This window comes from Adiantum capillus-veneris, chromosome 14 (genome assembly GCF_014529385.1).
Source record: "Adiantum capillus-veneris isolate H3 chromosome 14, ASM1452938v2, whole genome shotgun sequence".
Taxonomy (NCBI): domain Eukaryota; kingdom Viridiplantae; phylum Streptophyta; class Polypodiopsida; order Polypodiales; family Pteridaceae; genus Adiantum; species Adiantum capillus-veneris.
Window position 1 is genome coordinate 89964031 of NC_140944.1, and position 25355 is coordinate 89989385.

The 25355-nt window shown below is 42.8% G+C and overlaps 2 pseudogenes; one reads left to right on the forward strand and one right to left on the reverse strand.

Annotated features, from left to right (window-relative positions):
* Window positions 1–2523: 2523 nt before the first annotated feature.
* Window positions 2524–5041, reverse strand: LOC147442737 (uncharacterized; annotated as a pseudogene).
* Window positions 5042–20943: 15902 nt separating this feature from the next.
* LOC147442738 (uncharacterized) lies at window positions 20944–23541 on the forward strand (annotated as a pseudogene).
* Window positions 23542–25355: the final 1814 nt, after the last annotated feature.

Below are 25355 nucleotides of genomic sequence, written 5' to 3' on the forward strand. Positions count from 1 at the left end.
ACATAAATCAAAGCAAGAAATTAACTAGTTAAGCTAGATAATTATGTAGTAATTATTAGTGATAAAAAAAACATCATTAAAAAAGTCATGATAATTAGCTCATGTACAAAAAAATAATTCAGCTAAATTATCAAAACGGGACATTAAAAAATTTAGAAACATGATGCAAAGGTGGCAGTATGTGCTCCTTCCATTCTACATTAATCCCCTACTTATCTTTCAAAATGGCTAAATGCATTTGGATAAAGTTGTTAAAAAAATCAAACACTTCTTATGGTAAGAAGTGGTTGATACAATGAAAACTATAGTCCCAAGGAGGCTCATAAAAAGAGATATAAGTTCGTGAAAAATTGTGGACAACAAGCTAGACAACTTAATGTTAGTAGGCAACATGGGCCAACTAGTCCAAAAATGCACCAAAGCATCCCCCTTTACTAGAATTTGAAGAGACAATGAAGTACTTCAAGTACTCATTCACACACTAGTCCTTTGGCCTTTCTAAGGTTGGAGGTGGTCTCTTTATTTTTGCAAAAAATAGATCCTTCTATTAGTTAACTTTGGCCCATTGGGCTACAACACCCCTGAAGGGAAAGATATGTGAGGGTAGACTCTCCCAACTGAAAAAATATGTACAAATGTGAGCTCAATCAGGAGATAGGGCGTGGGAACAGCCACATTGGTGGGTGGTCGTGCCATTGGGGGGACCCTTGCTCATTAGTGAAGAAGGGGCCCGAACTCCATAGTTGTAGGAAGGCCTGTTGTGGTGCTCCCTCATGCGATCTGATCCACCTTGAAGCTAGTCAAACTGGCCGAGGGTGTGTATGAGCTCTATCAAGATGTCTCTACAAGTGGAACTGCTTTGGACTCAAAATGCAAAAGCAACAGTGTTAAGACTGCTGATTAGGGCCCACCGGTCGTCGGCCTCTTGTTGCAAGTCCTGGGGGATCACCTCCAAGGCTTGGTATAGTCGTGGTCGGACATCTTGGATCTTGATCATCATGCCAACTGACTCTGTCTGGTACTGGAGTGCTGTTCCCATGAGAGTGGACCATGCTGCGGAGCCCCAAGTGAACTGCCTAGATGAACAAAGTGAGGGGAGCAACCAAAGAACTTGCAGCCAGATTTGGTGTGCCATAGGGAAATCCCATAAATAGTGTCTCTATGTCTCTCTATGGTTACCACAAGTAATGCACGCTCAGAGTGGCCAATGTGCTCCAACCAACTGCCCACTGTTATAGCCCTATGAGCACCTAGCCACTTGAACATCGTGGCTCTCTTGGGCTGTCGACTGTCCTAGAGATGCATCCAAAATTCTTTCAAGAACTCAAGTGAGAGGCCCTCTCTTGGCCAGTGGTTTGCTGCTGCTGGAGAGATCTCACATCAAACAATCAAGATGTGCCTGCCCAAACGGGTTGTATATTGAAAAAAAAGAACCCCAAGATGGTCTCTGGCAGCAAAAGGGTCTCACCAAAACCACTCTCTAGGGTCCCATTGAGCACGGACAAGGGGACGAAACTCCCAAGCCCATAGTCTCCAAATTTTTTTCTCAGTGACAGTTGGATCTGGGTCTAGAACACAAGCTCTTGCACTGATTGCTAGAAGCAACATTTTGAGATCTGTGGTGACTTTGAGCGGACTCTATGTAATTTGCCCTCACTCTGAACCTTGACGAATAGACAAGTGCCATTGTTTGAGCATGCATTAATTGCAACCTAGACCTCCAAGCTAGTGAATGCACCCATCCAGTGCAGGGCCAAGGGCTCGGTGAGTGTGTGCCAGCCTACAGGAATGGCCACAGGTATATATCTTGGCAAATGCTCAAGGCACCCCGCATGCCACGCAATTTGTCTCTCTGTGAATCCTCTGCTAGTGATCACAAGTGCAACCAAATCCCAAAAGTGCTAGCAAGTTCCTCTGCTAAGGCCCCGCAAGAAACATGAGGCCCTACCATGTGACCCCTCTCTGTGCAAACTAAGGGGTTCTTGATAAGTGGCTACCTCAAATGCTCCTCCAAAAATCTCGACGGGTGGTGCTTCAAGCCCTCTCAAAGCTACTCCCAAGAGCAAAGTATTCTCAATGCAAAACGATCCTCCCAGCCGATGCTCAGTCCCACTCTTTGAGCCTTAGTGAAATCCAACGTGTCAATGGGCTCAATGTGCCACCTATTTGTGGTACTTGATCCTTTACCTTTGAAATAGCAACTCCTTCTAGAGCTCTGTCCTTGAGAGAAGTCCTGTGACAATGAGCTCCTCGAGGAGATCTCTACTCTTACGTGTTGGGTCAATGATGCCTAGGCCTGATGACCTCCCAAGCAAGAGAGAGGCGTGCGTAACTCCAATGAACCAGTTTCCTCCGTATAAAGAGGAAGAGGGGATTTGTCTACTGCAAAAGGGATAAGTCTAGCCCAGCCTCACAACCCAACTAACACACTGCAATCCCTAGTGGAATCCATCTAAAGCCAAAGCCTATGACAAGGTGATATGGTCATTGGTGAAAGCTACTCTAGAAAGGCTAAGTTTTGGATCTTGTATAAATAAGATAGTAATTAAGTGTTGTGCACACCAAAGTCTAGTTGTAGCATAATCCCTTCTAGTGGAGCCAAATTGTCATCCATAAATGAAGATAACTCTTGACAAGCAAAAATATTAACTAGGCACCACTCTGTGCTTGTATAGAGGAGGTCTTTCTTTCCAAAAGGCCATATGGTTGGTCACTTTAGTATACATAAGTATTCTCAGAATACCAAAAGGCTTCATTCATATTCCACTTGCATCACATCGTCCTCGTCCTCCACAAATCTCTGTGAGTCAAATCCTAGTGGTATCAATTCCCGCAAGACATCCTTCTCCTTGTCAGAAGCATCCTTGAACACATCCTCACAAGTCCTAGAGAGGATCCTCAACTTCTCAAGAATATTTGCCGCATTCATCCTCTCAGACTTGAGGTGCTGGAAACCTTCTAGCCCTTTCACGATCACTGTAGTGTGCTCAACTTTCACTCTCTCAACCTCCCCTCTATCTCCAATTTGAAAAAGCACTTCAAGATGATGATCCAACCTGTCATCATCCTGAAGTGCTTCCACCGCTCTGGCCAGGGACGGCTCGCCCCTTTGATTCTTCACCTGTCCAAGGAAAGAAATTCTATGATGCAAAGGTTGGAGGTTGACCTTCTTTTTCTTTGCAGCACTTGGCAACACAGAACGTGCAGGAAGGGCAGCCGATGCTCCTACATCCAGCAGACCACCATGGGCAGGAACTGCAAAGTCCAGAACATGCTCCTTTCTTCTTGCAACAAGGGCATCACACCTAACAAAGCAATCATCTAATAGCTGTGGAGAAGGTGGAAGAGAGGTGGGGATGAAACAATTAAAGAAGAGGGTGGATTCCAAGTTAACACAATTATCCTTCAAGTCCTGCACAACCTTGCTCCCGAACATGGTCTCCAAGAAGGTGGCCAAGGGGACACTTTTGATCACTCTTGGTGCACTCATGCATGGCCAACATGATAACAATCCTGGCTACAATCTCCCCCCTGATTCCTTCGAGCACCAGCCCATCCTTGCACACTTCCGTCAGCTTGTCTATGAACATAGCGAGAAAAGCATCATTCTTGGCATGCAGCAACATAGCAGCAGCAGCAGCAAGAGCCGGCTCTGCAGCAGCTGACGTGTACACTCTTCTTCTATCCTTTGAGATGCAGACAATGGTTCTCATGTGTCTGGTCCTGTGGTAGTGCCCCCCACGCAACCACATCTAGCCCCACGATGCAGGCAAACACAGCTATTGCGATGCCTTGGTTCACCCACCCTGTCTCTGCAATATTTATGTCCTTCCCCCGCAGCTTCTTCATTGCAAGTTGAAGGGTTGCATCCAGCTTGTCAATCACACCCACTGAGTCATAGTATGCTGCCCAAAGAGGCCTCCCATATCGTATCGCATTACATGGATTTGTAATGTCACTGCTACCGGCTCCAACCTGAGCAAAAATGTCACTCTTCCCAATCAAGTAAATGGGATGAAAGACATTGAAATGGGTGGCCAATCTCGCGCGTGCACTCGGATCATCCTCTTGTGCTGCTGCTAGGTCGGCCACTATCCTGTCTGTGCCAAGCACTATGCCAAAAAAGCTATCACCCCTCGGCATACTCCTCAATGACCTCCTAAACTTTAGAAAATTGTCACCTAGCTCTCCAGCCTCGTCTACACACAGTAAAACCCTCGCACCCCCGCTGCTTCAGCTTGTCTATCTCTACCTGGCAGAATTTTTTATGGTCCTCTTCTGCAGCAATGTATGGCTTATCCGTTATGACTCCAATTGATTTCTTCATGGTCTGGAATATGGCAAGAATTTCATGCTGGATGGCATCATCTTTCTCCTGTGCCACCATCCATTCTTCACATGCCATGCCAGGGTGCTGATTGAGGACTGCCAATATACTAACGACAAGTGCCACAAAGGTTGACTCAGTAGACTTGGGGCCCTGCATAATGTCTGCCAGCTCTCCAGTGCGTCTAGGGAAACCACTCTGACTCTCCTTCATGCACGATATGTAGACCACATAAAAGCCCATCCTCCACATCTGACATATCAAACGGGATTTGCCCCAGCCACTACTCTGCACCAACGCAGTAAGCGGTGCATACCACTGGTGACCGTCCCATTGGCTTGCAAAATCCTTCAACTGATCTGCCACAAGGTTAAGCACCTTCTCTGAAACAATATATTTGATCTCCCAGGCACGCTTTGCAGCTTCCATGTCCTGCATCAAAATTTTCTCACGCAACTGCCTTGTATTCTCATTGATTGGTATTATATCACGGAAAAGGCGAAGAACCTCGCCCAAGTTTGTGCAAGCTGTCAATAATCTTTTGAGGATCGCTCCAGTCGACAGCAACATCTATGCCCCATTTTCGTAAAAACATTCGCAAAACGTCTTCAGTGGCATTCTCAGTGTGGACAAAACCCTCGAATGCCAGAAAGCTTCGCCCTAAGAGGAGGTAAGAGGGTTAGTCGGGCAAAGGGGCAGAAAAACTCACGTCTAGTTCAGGAGGATCTAAGGCTGGAAAGAGGCGGGTTTTCTGAGCGCCGTTGGATTCTCACGGTGAACTAGGGGCGATCTAGGGGGCGTGAACTAGGGCGGCTCGGGGTCCTCACTATCTTGCACGGGCATGTTCAAATGGGATCCATGGGGGAGGAGGGTCGGGAGTCACACCTACAAATGAGGGCCGTAGATCGGAGCGTGATGGCATTTTGTAAATTCGAAAAAATTAGTAAATTCGAGTGGGGGTGGCATCGATAAATGTGAGTGACGCGAGATCAGCTTTGGGAACTGGAGCAGGATAACTATGTTTGTAAAAGTGCATGTGTCTTTTAAGGGTGTTGTTTAAAATATGATTATAAAAAGCCTATCATGTCACACGTTATATATCAATTGGTTGGAAGTGCGATGTTGGTAAATTCAGGTCACATTTGTAAATTCGGAAAAATATGTAAATTCAGGTCAACGGATTATGAGCATATTGCTGATTTTCGATGTGAGTCTCTTCTTCTTTTTCCTTTCTTTCACCTATTCCATGTCTCTTTCAACCTCTCTCTCACTCACAACACAATGGAATGGTACATTGAGACAAAAGCGTCTGCCTTCGGTTTCTGGGTGCATAGTCCTGGTCGTTCTTCTTGTATACTTTTTTGGTGTATGAGGGGAGCGGCCGGGCGTGCCCTACCCGACTCCGAAAACAAAATGGTACATTGAAAGTGAAGACAACAAATACTTTGAGGGTGAGGAGAGCTACTCTAGTAGCTCAAGTGAAGATGAGGTCGGGGTGCATGAAACTAGGTCCATGGAGTTTGACCACAACCTTTGCAATGTGGAGGGTGAAACATTGGTCAACATGGTTGCACATATATCTTCAAGGTATTTCACGTTCACTAAAGATTTGATGATTAAAACCTTGAAAGAAGACATATCCCCATCCTTGGACACACTAAAATCTTACGATCCTGGAGGGTTGCTTGACCTCAAAAAGTGGTGAAGAATGAAAGACATGTTGTGTGTGAGAGGAGGATGCAATAGGGAACTTTTTATTTGTCTCAAATCAGATCCTTTGCTTAGGATTCCTTGTGTTGAGGACTAGAAAATTATTGTGAAAGAAGCACATTGTATGGAAGGCTTACCCCATCATAGATAACTCACATCCACAATCAATACCTTGCAGTCAACTTGGTTTATTGATCTCAAGCGTGGTGGAATTCCGTTGTCCTTCATCAAAGAATATGTCATATCATGTGGATGTGGCCGCCAAAGGAAGACCAATGTGGTCACTCAAGGTACCTTTGATCTCAACAGGGCTCCATCATATGAAATACATACAACACGGGCTGATTTGGACAGGCAATTAGATCATCTTATGATTGAGCACAAAGTAAGGTTGGTTATGGTGCGATTTTCAAGGAAACGTCTTCTTTCAAGCGTTACGATTGAATACAAATGTCATAGGGGTGGAAAGACAAATCATGTTGGAAAGATAAGAAGGCTAAGGACATCGAAGAGGTGTGGTTGCTTATTCAAAATTCAAGTTCAATTGCCCAATGAAGGTGACAAGGTTACGATACATATTTACCCCATTCATGATGGCCATACTCCAGGTAGTCGGAGTGACCTCTACCACCTTCCTGTCCAACCAGCTGTCGTAGAGTGTTGCAAAGAGGATTTACTTGATGTTGGTAGTTCCCGTCATGCTGCACAAACGTCACTTTCAAAAGAAAAATATCAAATGGAGCGGGCTTCCATGCTTGATCACACTATGTATCACTTCTTCATGATCCCAAGGGAATTCCAACTACTATCATTCCAAAAGCGCATGGAAGGTATTCTTTGTCATGCTAAATTTTCATCTTTTTAATTTTGTGTAGAGTCCTTATAATAGACATTTGTTTTTAGGAAGGATCCCCAATGATGACTGGGAAACCATGTATACGGAGGTTAGAGTGTTGCAAAAGCAACATAAGGTGACAAGTTATCCTTTACTCCCAAGTTCATGCTTGTACGTACTATATTCCAAACATTGGTAATTGTTTTGCTTGTAGGTTGTTTATTTTCAACTTTACAATCCAACAGAAAGAGATCCAAAGGATAAGCCATTCATCCTGATTTTTCAAGATGATTGGATGTTGCAAATGGCCAAGCGTTTTTCTCGAAACAACGCATCGGCAATAGATAGAACTTTTAAAACAAATGTATATGGGCTTCCCCTTTTTGCAGTCGTGCTACCAAATCAACTTGGACAAGGGATCCCTATTTGGTTTATGTTGTGCACCCAAGATGCAGGGGCTCATCATGATGTCATTGCCTTGGAGGTAACTCTACGGATAGTATTTTCAAGAATGGGAGACATCCGACCCACCACTTTGGTCATTGACAAGTCACAAAAAGAATTAGAGGCATTTCTTAAGGTGGTCAATGAAGATCCACAATGTTGGGAGACAAAAAATGAAGGAGAGCATCGCCAAACTTCATGTCACATTATTCTATGTTGGTTCCATGCTAAGAAAGCATGGGTAGATAACTTCCTTCCTCAGGTAAGCATCATGGTTCTTGTGATTTATGATAATCATGTATTCAAGTTATCAACATTGGCTTGGTTCTCACTTTAGGTTCCAAAAGAGATTAGAGGCGAAATCTACATGGAAATGTCAAATCTCATGCAATGCCCAAGTGAGGTAGACTTTGATGGTAGATTTCAACAACTACTTCTTCGATATGCATTGTATCCAATGTGGTGCAGTATGTCACCAATGGGTGGTATGGGAGATTTTGTATATGGAGATCACGTTGACCAAAGTTTGGAAGACTTTTTTCCCATGGAAATGTTGATACCACAAATTTGGTAGAGCGTTTGTGGTGGCAGTACATCAAATACACTCTACTAGAGGCACGCATAAATTGCTCCATAGTGGACTTGATTCATGCATTGGAAATTCAAAGAGTGGGGCCCACATGGGTGGGACATTGTTGAAGTTCTTTATGCAAAAACAAGAAATAGGTTTGTATTTTGCCTTGCTTAGTAAGTGCTTGATGTTCATAGCTGCATGTTTATGTAATTTATGTATGCAACTGACTCTGGTCGATTTGGATTTCAAGGCTCCTCTAAAAAACACACCAACAAGCTACGGGAGGGCGAGAAAATTTTGCAACGATATGCACTTGACCCCTCTAGCCTTCAAGTTATCAATGAACTATTGATGCAATTCAAAATACAGAGCTCAAGTATACCTACCCAGTGGTACAATGTCAGTTTACAAGCAAACTATTGCGACTGTCCTGATTGGTCCTCTGAATGCAAACATCTTTATGGCGTACAATTGATTAACACACAACATTACCCTCACTTGAATGCTATTCTCCCAATTGTGGATAAGGCACGTGAGATGATGGATGGGCCTCATCATCGTGAACGTGATCAATGCAACCAAGAAGAGGATTTAATGAACAGTCTACAGGAGCTCAAAGCACAAGTTTGGGTGATCCTTTGGCAATAAAGAATACACGGTATGGCGTGTTTCAAGGAAGGTTTCCAAGTGTTGTTTTGTAATGATTACACACTCATAAGTAATATCATTGCATAGGTCACACGAGGAAAAGTTAACCCCCTTATATTCACTTCGATATGGCCTCGAGGTTATGTATGACACGAAGCTCGCAAGTGATATAGCAACAAAAAAAGCTTCCTCTTGAGCTCTAATTTTGTTTTTCTTGTAAGTATTCTTTTTGTTCTATCATTCACTTAAATCGTGTACTTGCGCTCAACTTGGGAATTATAATGGAGATCATGGGTAATGATAGATGGCTTGAAAGCGTTCTTGGAGAAGAAGCTTTAGATCAAACATGGTTTGTTGGAAGAAGCTTTAGATCAAACATGGTTTGTTGATAGTTTATGGCACTCTTTTATGCAAACCAATCCTACTGAGAGAGCGATATGTAACTACTTTGGACGGGTGGATCTTTCCTCATGAGTCTTTACTTTCTTTCCGATTATTGATGAGTAAGAATTTGTTATTACATAGCTTTTGATGCAAATTAGGTGCCCCTTTTTAATCCTTACTAATGGCTTTTGGTGGTTTTAGGGATCATTGGACGCTTGCAGTACTTTACAATTGTTGGGTATGTCCGATATCGTGCCTTCCAATTGATAGGAGCGCTATCTTTTTCTTCGATTCACTCTCTTTGCGGTCTATTAACCGTTACATCTCACCTTTGCAGAGGTATGTGTTTCAACATGTCTTTGTACTTTGATAAGTGTGCTCTCCTCTTGAGGTAGTATGCTCTTCTTTTGTAAAGTTTTACAACATTTTTCTTCTTATGCAACGCATTTGGAAATTAGAAAGGAGCTATGCCATCCTGAAGATTGCCACACGCAAACGATGGAGGTGCACTTTTAGATATTATGATGTTTTTTGTTGCGTTTGTGTATGAAATCTCTTCTTATGAATGTTGTTTAGATGCCAATGCAATCCAACACAAAAGATTGTGGATTCTATGTTATGTTGGTCATGAAGCTCTTGATTGAAGAAGGTTATGGTCCCATAGAATCAAGAAATTGTGTAAGTAATGGATGCTAACATCTCTATTATGTGTTTTGCATGCCTAATGGAGGTCTTTGTTATGGTCATGAACTAATCACGTTAACATTTGCAGTTCACCGTGAATTGGTTTACTCATGATGAGGTGGAGACATTGAAGGTGGACCTTGGTGCTTGGGCTAATGAAGGAGCTATGGACAATGCAATATAAATGTCACTTGGTTTCTTGTGCACAACCTTTGGTGGTTACATGCAGTTCTCCCGTTATACAAGTTCTCTTTGTAGTTTTGATATGCCTTCATAAGCCAACAATTATCTTTTTTGTAAACCTACGAATATGGCTTAAGTTTTTGGCAGCCTCTCTTTAATGTGGTGACATGGGTATGATGAATGTTTTAGATGACACTTTATTATTATATTGATCGAAGTTATATGTATGATGATCTTGTTGTCATGGTTTTAATGTTATGGTTATGACAAAGGTTCGGATTATCTAGTCACAATTTTGGTGAGTACTCGCTAGATATGTAATGGTTATGGTTTTGAATGTTTGGTTATGATTTTCATGAGTACTTGATGAAAATGTTACGATTTTGGCTATGGTTATCGTGAGCACCTAATGGGCTCATCATTTTGTTATGGTTAGGGTGATTTGCTTATGGTTTTGGTGGTACTTGCTGGATATGTAATGGTTATATATGGTTTTGAATGTTTGGTTATGACTTTCATGAGCACTTGATGGAAATACGATTTTGGTTATGGTTAGGGTGATTTGCTTATGATTTTGGTGAGTACTTGCTGGATATGTAATGGTTATATATGGTTTTGAATGTTTGGTTATGAATTTCATGAACACTTGATGGAAATGTTACGATTTTGGTTATGGTCAGAGTGATTCGCTTATGATTTTGGTGAGTACTCACTGGATATGTAATGACTATATATGGTTTTGAATGTTTGGTCATGACTTTCATGAGCACTTGATGGAAATGTTACGATTTTGGTTATGGTTAGGATGATTTGCTTATGATTTTGGTGAGTACTCGCTGGATATATAATAGTTATGATTTTGAATGTTTGGTTGTGACTTGGTGGGATTAAAGCCCAAGTGGCCTTTTATACGGATATGGCCGCCTGCCCGCCTAACTCACTTATCACTAACTCTTTGTATATACTCACTTACACTTTTGTGGATAATAAGGTTTTGGGAGATAACCCTTCAAAACGAATTCTTTGCGTACTGTGTAAGATCTCTGTGTATCTCTGTGTGTGTGTGTGTGAGAATCGATCCACGCTCCGCTCCGCGACTTCAATTGGTATCAGAGCTTGGTTCAGTGCGGTTTTGCGTAATCGCGCGCACGCGCACTTTTCAGGCAGATTATGGATCCGGAGCTTGGAAATTCACACTCGGCGTTCCGGGAGCATTTTCAGCAAGTGTCTGCAGTTTTACCCCCCTTTCGAAGCCGTTTATGCTCTCAGAATTTCATTCTGAGCACTACATTAGAAGATAGGTTTCAACCGCAAAGAAACCCGTCTTGTGTAGATTGGCAAGCAGGAGGTGGTCGGCATCAATATCGGCATCGACATACATCACTCATTCGTCTTCAAAGCATCATCTATAGACCAGGTACACATATATATATCATCAGATACATATATTGAAGTCTCCATTACTACATCTTGTGCTTGCCAGGTTTCAGTGGAGGTGTGGCCATACGACGGCTTGACACCACTGGCATGTATTGCAGATTGATGTACTGTGATTGTGGGTCTGCTAGTTGTGAGTCACGCTAGCAGACAGACCGCCGCAGCGGTCATAGGATAGTGATTGGTCTATTGTAGGATGTATGCTAGTTCTGAGCAGTTTGCTGAGCCATCTGTGAGGGTCGTGTGTTAGGTTTTTTGAAGCCAAGCACAGGGGGCTGGGTTACCCAGTGTGAGGTGGATTAGGTTGCTGGAGTTCCCCTCTACACGCATCCGCTTCGGCGACTTTTATCCCATAGGATGTATAAATTTGTGTAGACACTGGATTGCATCTTATGCGTCAGACCGTTGAGGCATTGTTCAGGGTTCAGTCTTGAGACAGATACAGGTTCTGTCATCGCCCAGACAGGAGACAGTGCATGCTTACAGGATAGCATATTACAGAGATTTTCAGATTTGTCACTGGTCAGCTATTTATGGTTGTTTTTTGAGCTATCTTTTGGTTTCCAAAGCTCAGTTTACAAGGGAGACTCTGTCAAAATTTTTCAAAATACTGACAGTTACTGAGGAGAGGTGTTCAGCTTGTTGTTTACAGCTTGTTTACTGTGTACAGAGGCCAGTTTACAGGGAAAACTCTGCCGGATTTTTCCCAGAAGTAAACAATTTGGCAAATATGGCATCTTCTCAAAGTGAGACTCTTTACAACATAAAGAAGCTGGATGGCACAAACTTTCCATTCTGGAAGAAGCAGATTTGGCAGGTTTTGGTGCAGAAAAAACAAGTGAAGCCACTGAAGCTCAAAGGGGAGAGACCAGAAGGTATGGTTGAAGATGAGTGGGAAGAGCTTGACGAGTTAGCTTGTTCCACAATCATGCTGACACTGACAGAAAATGTTTACTTCAACGTAGCATAAGAGACTACAGCGTATGGCGTATGGTAAAAGCTATGTGGTATGTACGAGAAACAAAGTGCTGCTTCTCAGATTTACTGGCTCAAGAAATTGGTGGATTTGAAGATGAAGGAAGGGACAACTATGTCAAATCATCTCAATGAATTTCACACAATTTTCAGCCAGTTAATAGCACAAGAGATAGTCTTTCCAGATTCAGTGAAGGCTATGTTTCTCTTAATCACTTTGCCAGACAGTTGGGATACTTTTCGTACAGCGTTAAGTAATTCTATCGCGCCAGAAGGTCTTACAAGTGCCACTGTAGAAGGCAGCTTGCTCACAGAGGAAGTGAACAGGAAGAACATTGACAAAGGCAAAGGCAATAGTGCTTTGGTCGTTCGAGGGAGACAACAGTCTAAAGAGAAGAAGGGTAAGAAGGCACAAAACCGAAGTAAGTCTCGTGACTCGAAGTCAAAGGATGACATAGAATGCTACCATTGTGGCAAGAAGGGTCACATGAAGAGAGATTGTACGAAGTGGAAACAAGAAAAAGGCAAAACAAAGAGTTTTGAGCAAGATGAAAAGAAGAGTTCAGTGAAGATTGAAGAGGTGAATGCCACAGGATCTGGTTCAGACAATGATTCTGGTATAGCAGCTGGTGACATCTTCCTCACAAGCAATCTTGATTCTGTTTTCTTGACTGCAGAGGACGGACATGCTATGAGTGATTGGATTATCGAGTCAGGGGCATCTTTACATGTTTCTCCGCACAAAGAGTGGTTTACATCATATGTGACTACTAAAGATTATGTCAGACTTGGCAATGAGCAGGTTTGTGACATACTTGGAGTGGGAGATGTGCAGTTGAAGTTTCAGAATGGCTCTTCTTTATGGCTCAAGAATGTCAGACATGTTCCAGCAATCCGAAAGAGCTTGATCAGTACAGGGAAGTTGGATGATGCGGGTTATGTGACAGTTTTTGGGAACAGCGCTTGGAAGATCTCCAAAGGTTCGATGACTGTAGCACATGGCAGCAAGTCAGGAACTCTGTACACTTTACATGTTTCAGAGGTTAAAAACCATGTAATCAATGTGATTGAGTAGCCAAGTGTGTCACTGTGGCATCGTAGGCTGGGACATATGTCGAAAAGAGGAATGGAAATACTTTCTCATTATGGTTATTTGCCTGGATTTTCATTTCAAATTTCGAGTTTTGTGAGCATTGTGTTTATGGTAAGCAAACATAGGAACCGCACAGATCAAAGAGGAATCGTAGGGATGAACGGTTAGCTCTTGTGCACAGTGATCTATGCGGACCAATGCCTAGCTTGTCACTAGGGGGAGCAACGTACTTTTGTACATTCATAGATGACTATTTTCGCAAAGTATGGGTTTACTTCTTGAAGCACAAGGATGAGGTTCTCAAGGTCTTTAAGACATTCTTGCAGCTTGTGGAGAATCAGAGTGGTCAGAAGCTGAAGTGCTTGAGAACTGACAATGGTGGAGAGTACGTTTCCAAAGCTTTTCAACACTTTTGTGAAGCAAAAGGGATTAAGCGGGAACTCACTGCACCATATAATCCTTCACAGAATGGAGTTGCAGAACGTATGAATAGGACCATACAAGAGAAGGTCAGAAGCATGTTGTCAAATGCTTGATGGATTTTGGGTGGAAGCAGTGGATACAGCAGTCCATTTGATCAACAGGTCTCCTAGTAGGGTTCTGGCTAAGAGTGCAGTGGCCGAGATGCTATGGACACGCAAGGCACCTTCGTATAAGCATCTCAGAGTCTTTGGCTGTGAAGCTTACAGCCATATTCCTAAGGAGTTCAGGAATAAGTTAGAAAGAAACAACAAGAAGTATATATTTCTTGGCTACGGAGAATAGGGCGAGATGGGTTACCGGCTTTGGGATCCTGAGTCCAGAAAGCTTATTCGTAGCAATGATGTGCATTTCAATGAAGCCAAGTTTCACGCTAAGCCAGAGAAGACAGAGGAGATCAGAAGAGTTGTCTTCAAGGAAGATGGACCTAGTGCTAGCACATCAAGACAGCATGGCTCAGGAACAGCCTATAGTGGCTAGAGAGGCAGAATCAGTTGTGGTGAGACGTTCTGAGTGTGTCTCCAAACCACCTAATCGTTATGTTCCATCTCTAAATTATGTCATGCTCACAGATTGCGGAGAACCATCTTGTTACAAGGAAGCATTACAAGTGGTTGACTCGAAAAATGGCAGTTGGCCATGCAATCAGAGATGACAGCTCTGCAAAAAAACCAGACATGGAATCTGGTTAAATTACCACAGGGCAAAAAGGCTCTACCTTGTAAATGGGTTTACAAGTATAAGATCACCGCTCATGATAGTCAGCCAAAGTACAAAGCAAGGCTTGTTGCCAAGGGCTTTAAGCAAGAACAAGGCATTGACTTTGATGAAGTCTTCTCTCCAGTGGTCAAGATGACTACATTGAGATGCTTTCTTGCATTGGTTGCTATATTGGATTTGGTGTTGCACCAAATGGATGTCAAGACAACGTTCTTGCATGGTGATTTTGATGTGGGAATTTACATGCAGCAGCCAGAAGGGTTTGTTGAGAAAGGCAATGAAGATTTGGTATGCCAGTTGTTAAAGAGTCTTTATGGTTTAAAACAATCACCGAGGGCATGGTACCATAAGTTCCACCAATTTATGCTTTCTCAAGGATACAAATGTAGTGAGTTCGATCATTGTCTATATACAAAGAAGGCTAAGGATGGCAGTTGGCTGATCCTTATTTTGTATGTGGATGACATGTTGATTGCTGGCAAACACTTGGAAGAAATTTCAGCTTTGAAGTCAAAGATGGAAAAATCGTTTAACATGAAAGACATGGGTGAAGCAAGTCATATACTTGGTACGAGCATTGAGAGAGATAGATCAAAGAAGTTGATTTGGTTATCTCAAATAGAGTATATTGACAAGGTTTTGCAATGTTTCAATATGGAGAAGGGAAAGGCATTGAGTGTTCCATTGCCACCATATGTGAAACTTAGCAAACAAGATTGTCCTGTGTCTGAGGAAGAAAAGACTGAAATGGATAAGATTCCATATGCGTCTGCAGTGGGTAGTTTTATGTATGCAATGATTGCTACACGTTCGGATATTGCATTTGCAGTGGGAGTGGTTAGCAGATATATGTCAAATCTCGGCAAGAAACATAGGGAGGCAGTGAAAGGTATCATGAGATACTTAAAACATACAAAGAGTATGCACATATGCTATGGTAGTCAGGATTTGAGTGTCAGAGGATACACTGACTCAGATTATGCAGGAGACTTGGATAAGAGGAGATCTACATCAGGCTATGTCTTTACATTGGCTGGAGGTGCCATATCATGGCGATCTCGATTACAAGATTGTGTTACGCAGTCTACTACAGAAGCTGAGTATGTTGCAGCAAATGAGGCATGCAAAGAAGCTATTTGGCTTGGTAGATTGGTAGTAGACTTGGGAATCAAAGTAGATATGCCAGAGTTATATTGTGATAGTCAAAGTGCTATACAATTGGCAAAGAATCCAGTGTTCCATTCGAAGACTAAGCATATTGATGTGAAATATCACTTCATTAGGGAAGTACTTGAAGACAAGCAGATACAACTGCTGAAGATCCACACCAAGGACAATCCTGGTGATCTACTCACAAAGGGACTTCTAGGAGAGGGCTTTGTGCATTGTCGTGAGTTATTGGGCATTGGATAGATGGAAGCCATGTAAATCTTTGTACATTTATGTTCATAGATTTACAGTTACTTAAAGTGCCACATTGGACTTTAAGTGGGAGGTTGTTGGGATTAAAGCCCAACTGGCCTCTTATACGGATATGGCCGGCCGGCCGCCTAACTCACTTATCACTAACTCTTTGTATATACTCACTTATACTTTTGTGGATAATAAGGTTTTGGGAGATAACCCTTCAAAACAAATTCCCTGCGTACTGTGTAAGATCTCTGTGTATCTGTGTGTGTGTGAGAGTCGATCCACGCTCCTCTCCGCGACTTCATGACTTTCGATGGAAATTTACGATTTTGGTTATGGTTATCGTGAGCACTAAATGGTCTCATCATTTTGTTATGGTTAGGGTAATTTGCTTATGATTTTGGTGAGTACTTGCTGGATATGCTATAGTCATGGCCTTTGATTTTTTGTGTGGCTATATGCTTCTGATTATGGTGAAGGATTTTTTGGTTTCTCTTGTTATTTGTAAATTCGGGCTGCGCATAAGTAGCTCTCTGGAATTTTGTAAATTCGGGTGTGAGAAGTAAATTTGGGCTGCACAAAAATTACTCTCTGGAATTTTGTAAATTCAGGCTTAGAAAGTAAATTCGGGCTGCACAAAAATTACTCTCTGGAATTTTGTAAATTCGGGTTGTTTTTGTAAATTTGAGCCGTAGCACTAAAAACCATGTGAAAAGACAGTAGTGCAACATCTTCAACTTCACAAACCCGTGTCATTTCAAACTGCCAATTACAAAAGTCTCAATTGAATAGGTGGAATTTGTGTAAACATCATTAAAACTCTCGTTGAAGAGGCTTGGATAGAGTAAGAGCTACCATCATATGTGGCTAGGGAGAAAGTGCGCTCACCATCAGTTGTTTTCGCATGCTCACACGAAGAAATTGTGGCATAAAAGCTTCACACACCATCACAAACTTGGAAGGTCCGTCCAATAAGACCTTCCACGTCGTTTACTCCACTATGACGATTTGTCAAGGGGAGTAAAGCATTACAAGTATGACAACAAAAGGTGGATGTAGGATCCACTAATAGAGTTTTTGTACAACAATGCGAACAAAAAATTCAAGGATGCTCGTCAAATTGGATGCGATGGCGGCCATGTTGATGCTTTCTTCTAAGCTTTCCGGTTTGACGAGCGGGCTTTTCGGGTTGGGTAAGTAGACCTCCCATATCCACCTTTTGCCTTCCATGACCAAGACGGGTTAGGGTGACATGCTCTTGGACTTGGCGGATTATTCCTTTAGCTGGCAAGTCTATCTCCTTTGGACTCACCAATGATCTCATGGAGTCTCTTGCAACCTTCACTTGGTGGAGTTATTGATACAAGTAGGTCTTTGAGCTCCTGTAGACTGTTCACTAAATCCTCTTCTTGGTTGCATTGATCAGGTTCATGATGATGAGGCCCATCCATCATCTCATGTGCCTTATCCACAATTGGGAGAATAGAATTCAAGTGAGGGTAATGTTGTGTGCTAATCAATCTTACGCCATAAAGATGTTTGCATTCAGAGGACCAATCAGGACAGTCGCAATAGATTTCTTGTAAACTGACATTGTATCACTGGGTAGGTATACTTGAGCTCTGTATTTTGAATCGCATCAATAGTTCATTGATAACTTGAAGGCTAGAGGGGTCAAGTGCATATCGTTGCAAAATTTTCTTGCCCTCCCGTAGCTTGTTGGTGTGTTTTTGAGAGGAGCCTTGAAATTCAAATCGATCAGAGTTAGTTGCATACATAAATTACATAAACATGTAGCTATGAACATCAAGCATTTAATAAGCAAGGCAAAATACAAACCTATTTCTTGTTTTTGCATAAAGAACTTTAACAATGTCCCACCCATGTGGGCCCCACTCTTTGAATCGCCAATGCATGAATCAAGTCCACTATGGAGCGATTTATGCATGCCTCTAGTAGAGTGTATTTGATGTACTGCCACCACAAACGCTCTACCAGATTTTTGGTATCAACATTTCCATGGGGAAAAAGTCTTCCAAACTTTGGCCAACGTGATCTCCATATACAAAATCTCCCACACCACCCATTGGTGACATACCGCACCACATTGGGATACGCTGCATATCGAAGAAGTAGTTGTTGAAATCTACCATCAAAGTCAACCTCACTTGGGCATTGCATGAGATTTGACATTTCCATGTAGATTTCACTTCTAATCTCTTTTGGAACCTAAAGCGAGAATCGAGCCAATGTTGATAACTTGAATACATGATTATTATAAATCACAAGAACCATGATGCTTACCTGAGGAAGGAGGTTATCTACCCATGCTTTCTTAGAATGGAACCAACATAGAATAATGTGACATGAAATTTGGCGATGCTCTCCTTCATTTTTTGTCTCCCAACAATGTGGATCTTCATTGACCACCTTAAGAAATGCCCCTAATTCTTGTTGTGACTTGTCAATGATCAAAGTGGTGGGTCAGATGTCTCCCATTCTTGAAAGTACTATCCGTAGAGTTACCTCCAAGGCAATGACATCATGATGAGCCCCTGCATCTTGGGTGCACAACATAAACCAAATAGGGATCCCTTGTCCAAGTTGATTTGGTAGCACGGCTGCAAAAAGGGGAAGCCCATATACATTTGTTTTGAAGTGCTATCCATTGCCGATGCATTGTTTCGAGAAAAACACTTGGCCATTTGCAACATCCAATTATCTTGAAAAATCAGGATGAATGGCTTATCCTTTGGATCTCTTGTTGTTGGATTGTAAAGTTGAAAATAAACAACCTACAAGCAAAACAATTACCAATTACCAATGTTTGGAATATAGAACGTGCAAGCATGAACTTGGGAGTAAAGGATAACTTGTCACCTTATGTTGCTCTTGCAACACTCTAACCTCCGTATACATGGTTGCCCAATCATCATTGGGGATCCTTCCTAAAAACAAATGTCTATTATAAGGACTCTACACGAAATTAAAAAGACGAAAATTTATCATGACAAAGAATACCTTCCATGCGCTTTTGGAACGATAGTAGTTAGACTTCCCTTGGGATCATGAAGATGCGATACATAGTGTGATCAAGCATGGAAGCCCGCTCCATTTGATATTTTTCTTGTGAAAGTGACGTTTGTGCAGCATGACGGGAACTACCAACATCAAGTAAATCCTCTTTGCAACACTCTACGACAGCTGGATGGATAGGAAGGTGGTAGAGGTCACTCCGACTACCTAGAGTATGGCCATCATGAATGGGGTAAATATGTACCGTAACCTTGTCACCTTCATTGTGCAATTGAACTTGAATTTTGAATAAGCAACCACACCTCTTCAATGTCTTTAGCCTTCTTTTCTTTCCAACATGCTTTGTCTTTCCACCCCTATGACATTTGTATTCAATCGTAACGCTTGAAAGAAGATGTTTCCTTGAAAATCGCACCATAACCAACCTTACTTTGTGCTCAATCATAAGATGATCTAATTGCATGTCCAAATTAGCCCGTATTGTATGTATTTTATATGATGGAGCCCTGTTGAGATCAAAGGTACCTTGAGTGACCACATTGGTCTTCCTTTGGCGGCCACATCCACATGATATGACATATTCTTTGATGAAAGACAACGGAATTCCACCACGCTTGAGATCAATAAACCAAGTTGACTGCAAGGTATTGATTGTGGATGTGAGATCTCTATGATGGGGTAAGCCTTCCATACAATGTGTTTCTTTCACAATAATTTTCCAGTCCTCAACACAAGGAATCTTAAGCAAAGGATCTGATTTGAGACAAATAAAAAGTTTCCTATTGCATCCTCCTCTCACACACAACATGTCTTTCATTCTTCGCTACTTTTTGAGGTCAAGCAAACCTCCAGGATCGCAAGATTTTAGTGTGTCCAAGGATGGGGATATGTCTTCTTTCAAGGTTTTAATCATCAATGGATATGCATCTTTAGTGAACGTGAAATACCTTGAAGATATATGTGCAACCATGTTGACCAATGTTTCACCCTCCACATTGCAAAGGTTGTGGTCAAACTCCATGGACCTAGCTTCATGCACCCCGGCTGCATCTTCACTTGAGCTGCTAGAGTAGCTCTCCTCACCCTCAAAGTCTTTGTTGTCTTCACTTTCAATGTACCATTCCATTGTGTTGTGTGAGAGAGAGAGGTTGAAAGAGACAGGGAATAGGTGAAAGAAAGGAAAAGGAAAAAGAGAATCACATGGAAAATCTGCAATATGCTCATAATCCGTCGACCCGAATTTACATATTTTCTCAAATTTACAAATGTGATCTGAATTTACCAACATCGCACTTCCAACCAATTGATATATAACGTGTGACATGATAGGCTTTTTATCATCATATTTAAACAACACCCTTAAAAGACACATGCACTTTTACAGACATAGTTATCCTGCTCCAATTCCCAAAGCTGATCTCGCGTCACTCACATTTATCGGCGCCACCCCCACCCGAATTTACTACTTTTTCCAAATTTACAAAATGCCATCGCGCTCCGATCTACGGCCCTCATTTGTAGATGTGACTCCCGACCCTTCTCCCCCAGTGATTCCATTTGAACATGCCCGTGCAAGATAGTGAGGAGGCCAGTCCACCCCGAGTTGCCCTAGTTCACCTTGAGTTCACCCCTAGTTCACGCCCCCTAGTTCGCCCCTAGTTTACCTTGAGAATCCAACGGCGCTCAAAAAATCCGCCTCTTTCCAGCCTTAGGGTAAAGGGGCCAATAAAAAACCACCCCCCTTTAGGAGGACTGTCGGGGCCAGTATTTTTGTGCACTTTCGGACCCATTGTGAGACACAAATGGGTGAGAGTTGGGGTGGACAATGTAGCCAACTTGCAATCGTGGCCATTAGATCTTGGGTTCAAGCCTTGTTGGCACAATGGCTCTAAATGCCCCCCTTATTCTGGTTTTCTATTTACATCCATTTTTTATACACATAAAAAATGTTGTTCGAGTGTTCTTCGCCTGTATAAATGCAACTTGATTCCAAATTTTTGCTGCTGGTAGAGACGATCTCGATCTTCATTTTGAGCGTCTAAGCACTCGATTCTGTTTAGCAGGCTTTCCGGAGTGTGTGTTTCTTCTTAGGTGGCCTTTTTCCAGCCTTAGATCCCTCCTGAACTAGACGTGAGTTTTTCTGCCCCTTCGCCCGACTAACCCTCTTACCTCCTCTTAGGGCGAAGCTTTCTGCAGGTCTGAGGCATGGCGAAGCTTTTGCCAGGGCATAATACAAATGATGCATTCGACTCCCAGCGTCTTGCTGCGTTACTGGATTTGTTCAACACTGAGTATGCCACTGAAGACGTTTTGCGAATGTTTTTACGAAAATGGGGCATAGATCTTGCTGTCGACTGGAGCGATCCTCAAAAAATTATTGACAGCTTGCACAACCTTGGGCGAGGTTCTTCGCCTTTTCCGTGATATAATACCAATCAATGAGAATACAAGGCAGTTGCGTGAGAAAATTTTGATGCAGGACATGGAAGCTGCAAAGCGTGCCTGGGAGATCAAATATATTGTTTCAGAGAAGGTGCTTAACCTTGTGGCAGATCAGTTGAAGGATTTTGCAAGCCAATGGGACGGTCACCAGTGGTATGCACCGCTTACTGCGTTGGTGCAGAGTAGTGGCTGGGGCAAATCCCGTTTGATATGTCAGATGTGGAGGATGGGCTTTTATGTGGTCTACATATCGTGCATGAAGGAGAGTCAGAGTGGTTTCCCTAGACGCACTGGAGAGCTGGCAGACATTATCAGGGCCCCAAGTCTACTGAGTCAACCTTTGTGGCACTTGTCGTTAGTATATTGGCAGTCCTCAATCAGCACCCTGGCATGGCATGTGAAGAATGGATGGCGGCACAGGAGAAAGATGATGCCATCCAGCATGAAATTCTTGCCGTATTCCAGACCATGAAGAAATCAATTGGAGTCATAACGGATAAGCCATACATTGCTGCAGAAGAGGACCATAAGAAATTCTGCCAGGTAGAGATAGACAAGCTGAAGCAGCGTGGTGCGAGGGTTTTACTGTGTGTAGACGAGGCTGGAGAGCTAGGTGACAATTTTCTAAAGTTTAGGAGGTCATTGAGGAGTATGCCGAGCGGTGATAGCTTTTTTGGCATAGTGCTTGGCACAGACAGGATAGTGGCCGACCTAGCAGCAGCACAAGAGGATGATCCGAGTGCACGTGCGAGATTGGCCACCCATTTCAATGTCTTTCATCCCATTTACTTGATTGGGAAGAGTGACATTTTTGCTCAGGTTGGAGCCGGTAGCAGTGACATTACAAATCCATGTAATGCGATACGATATGGGAGGCCGCTTTGGGCAGCATACTATGACTCAGTGGGTGTGATTGACAAGCTGGATGCAACCCTTCAACTTGCAATGAAGAAGCTGCTGGGGAAGGACATAAATATTGCAGAGACAGGGTGGGTGAACCAAGACATCGCAATAGCTGTGTTTGCCTGCATCGTGGGGCTAGATGTGGTTGCGTGGGGGGCACTACCGCAGGAACTTGTGGCCAGACACATGAGAACCATTGTCTGCATCTCAAAGGATAGAAGAAGAGTGTACACGTCAGCTGCTGCAGAGCCGGCTCTTGCTGCTGCTGCTGCTATGTTGCTGCATGCCAAGAATGATGCTTTTCTCGCTATGTTCATAGACAAGCTGACGGAAGTGTGCAAGGATGGGCTGGTGCTCGAAGGAATCAGAGGGGAGATTGTAGCCAGGATTGTTATCATGTTGGCCATGCATGAGTGCACCAAGAGTGATGAAAAGTGTCCCCTTGGCCACCTTCTTGGAGACCATGTTCGGGAGCAAGGTTGTGCAGGACTTGAAGGATAATTGTGTTAACTTGGAATCCACCCTCTTCTTTAATTGTTTCATCCCCACCTCTCTTCCACCTTCTCCACAGCTATTAGATGACTGCTTTGTTAGGTGTGCTGCCCTTGTTGCAAGAAGGAAGGAGCTTGTTCTGGACTTTGCAGTTCCTGCCCATGGTGGTCTGCTGGATGTAGGAGCATTGGGTGCCCTTCCTGCACGTTCTGTGTTGCCAAGAGCTGCAAAGAAAAAGAAGGTCAACCTCCAGCCTTTGCATCATAGGATTTCTTTCCTTGGACAGATGAAGAATCAGAGGGGCGAGCCGTCCCTGGCCAGAGCGGTGGAAGCACTTCAGGATGATGACAGGTTGGATCATCCTCTTGAACTGCTTTGTCAAATTGGAGATAGAGGGGAGGGTGAGAGAGTGAAAGTTGAGCACACCACAGTGATCGTGAAAGGGCTAGAAGGTTTCCAGCACCTCAAGTCTGAGAGGATGAATGCGGCAAATATTCTTGAGAAGTTGAGGATCCTCTCTAGGACTTGTGAGGATGTGTTCAAGGATGCTTCTGACAAGGAGAAGGATGTCTTGCGGGAATTGATACCACTAGGATTTGACTCACAGAGATTTGTGGAGGACGAGGACGAATGCTTTAGTCTATAAAATAGATTCATTTTGTACTTTAAGGACTGGTTCTTTCGTCCTCGTGATCAAGTTTTGTTGAGTTTTCTGAAGCTTCCCCGATTTCTTTAAAAAGGTTGGCAGTCGTCACTTTTGTCCACTGACTTTTGAGAACGAGTTGTTTTGTGTGTCTTTTGCTTTGTTCTTTTGTCCTCATGATTAAGCTTCCCTTTCTTCATGAAGGCCTTATTGTTTTATGTCAGTAAATTGCCCAACGGGGGAAAAAAATTTAAAATTGAGTCAAATTGGAATTCCTAGCATAGTTGGCACATTGTACGGTTTCTATTTAATTAAATAAGCAATAAGCATATATGTGTGTGTGGGGGGTGGGGTTGTAAGAGAGAGCGAGATGAGGCGGGTAATGAGATGAAGGGAGGGATTAAGATCAAGAGGTATAAATAAGGATCGAGGGTTTCGTAATGTAATTTTCTCTCACAATCTATTCTTGTAGCACAATGCAAGGGATAATGCAACTTTGTTCTATCTCTTTGAGTTCTCTTCTACATTACAGCTCCAGCCCTAATTGTTTATGGCGCTTGGTGTTTTGGTGGCTTTGGTTGTTTCTCTTTCTTATCAACTGTTATGCCCCCACCACTTTAGTTCTTATGCAATACATGCATGTAGAAGATAAGTGGTGGACCTCTCTAGTCATATCCTATCCATAGTGATAATATTCCAGGCCTAGCTGTACCTTAACTACACACCTATGTATACTAAGGTGACAACCATATGGCCTTTTGGAAAGAAAGACCTCCTCTATACAAGCACAAAGTGGTGCCTAATTAATATTTTTGCTTGTTAAGAGTTATCGTCATTTATGGATGACAATTTGGCTCCACTAGAAGGGATAGATTATGCTTGAGTGCCAGAACAAGAGTGTATTATGCTACAACTAGACTTTGGTGTGCACAACACTTAATTACTATCTTATTATACAAGAACCAAAACTTAGCCTTTCTAGAGTAGCTTTCACCAATGACCATTTCACCTTGTCATAGGCTTTGGCTTTAGATGGATTCCACTAGGGATTGTAGTGTGTTATTTGGGTTGTGAGGTTGGGCTAGACTTATCCCTTTTGCAGTAGACAAATCCCCTCTTCCTCTTTATACGGAGGAAACTGGTTCATTGGAGTTACGCACGCCTCTCTCTTGCTTGGGAGGTCATCACGCTCCCTCAATCTTAGGGAGGCCTAGGAATCATTGACCCAACACGTAAGAGTAGAGATCTCTTAGAGGAGCTCATTGTCATAGGACTTCTCTCAAGGGCAGAGCTCTAGGAGTTGCTACTTCAAAGGTATAGGATTAAGTACCACAAATAGGTGGCACATGGATCCCATCGACACGTTGGATATTCACTAAGACTCATAGAGTGGGACTGAGCAGCGGCTGGGAGGATCGTTTTGCATTGAGCATACTTTGCTCTTGGGAGTAGCTTTGAGAGGGCTTGAAGCACCATGGGTCGAGATTTTTGGAGGAGCACTTGAGGTAGCCACTTATCAAGAACCCCTTAGTTTGCACAGAGAGGGGTCACATGGTAGGGCCTCATGTTTCTTGGGGGGCCTTAGTGTCATGGATGCTTGAGAGTCAGTCACTGCCTGCATCAGCGCTTTTGTCATCGCCTACATCAACGCTAGAAGGCTCTAGAAGAATCTAGAAGTTCTAAAAGTATCAAGGAGTTTCTAGAAGTTTCTAAAAGCATGGAGAAGATTCCGGAAGAATCTAGAAGTTTCTGGAAAGCTCTAGAAAGTTGAAGAAGGATCTAGAAGGTTATAGAAGAACTAGAAGGATCAAGAAGTTTCTAGAAGCTTGGAGAAGATTCTGGAAGAATCTAGAAGTTTTTGGAAAGCTCTAAAATCTTTTATTGACTATGCCAAAGGTTCACACACTAAGCGAGTTCATCTCTCAAGCAATAGAA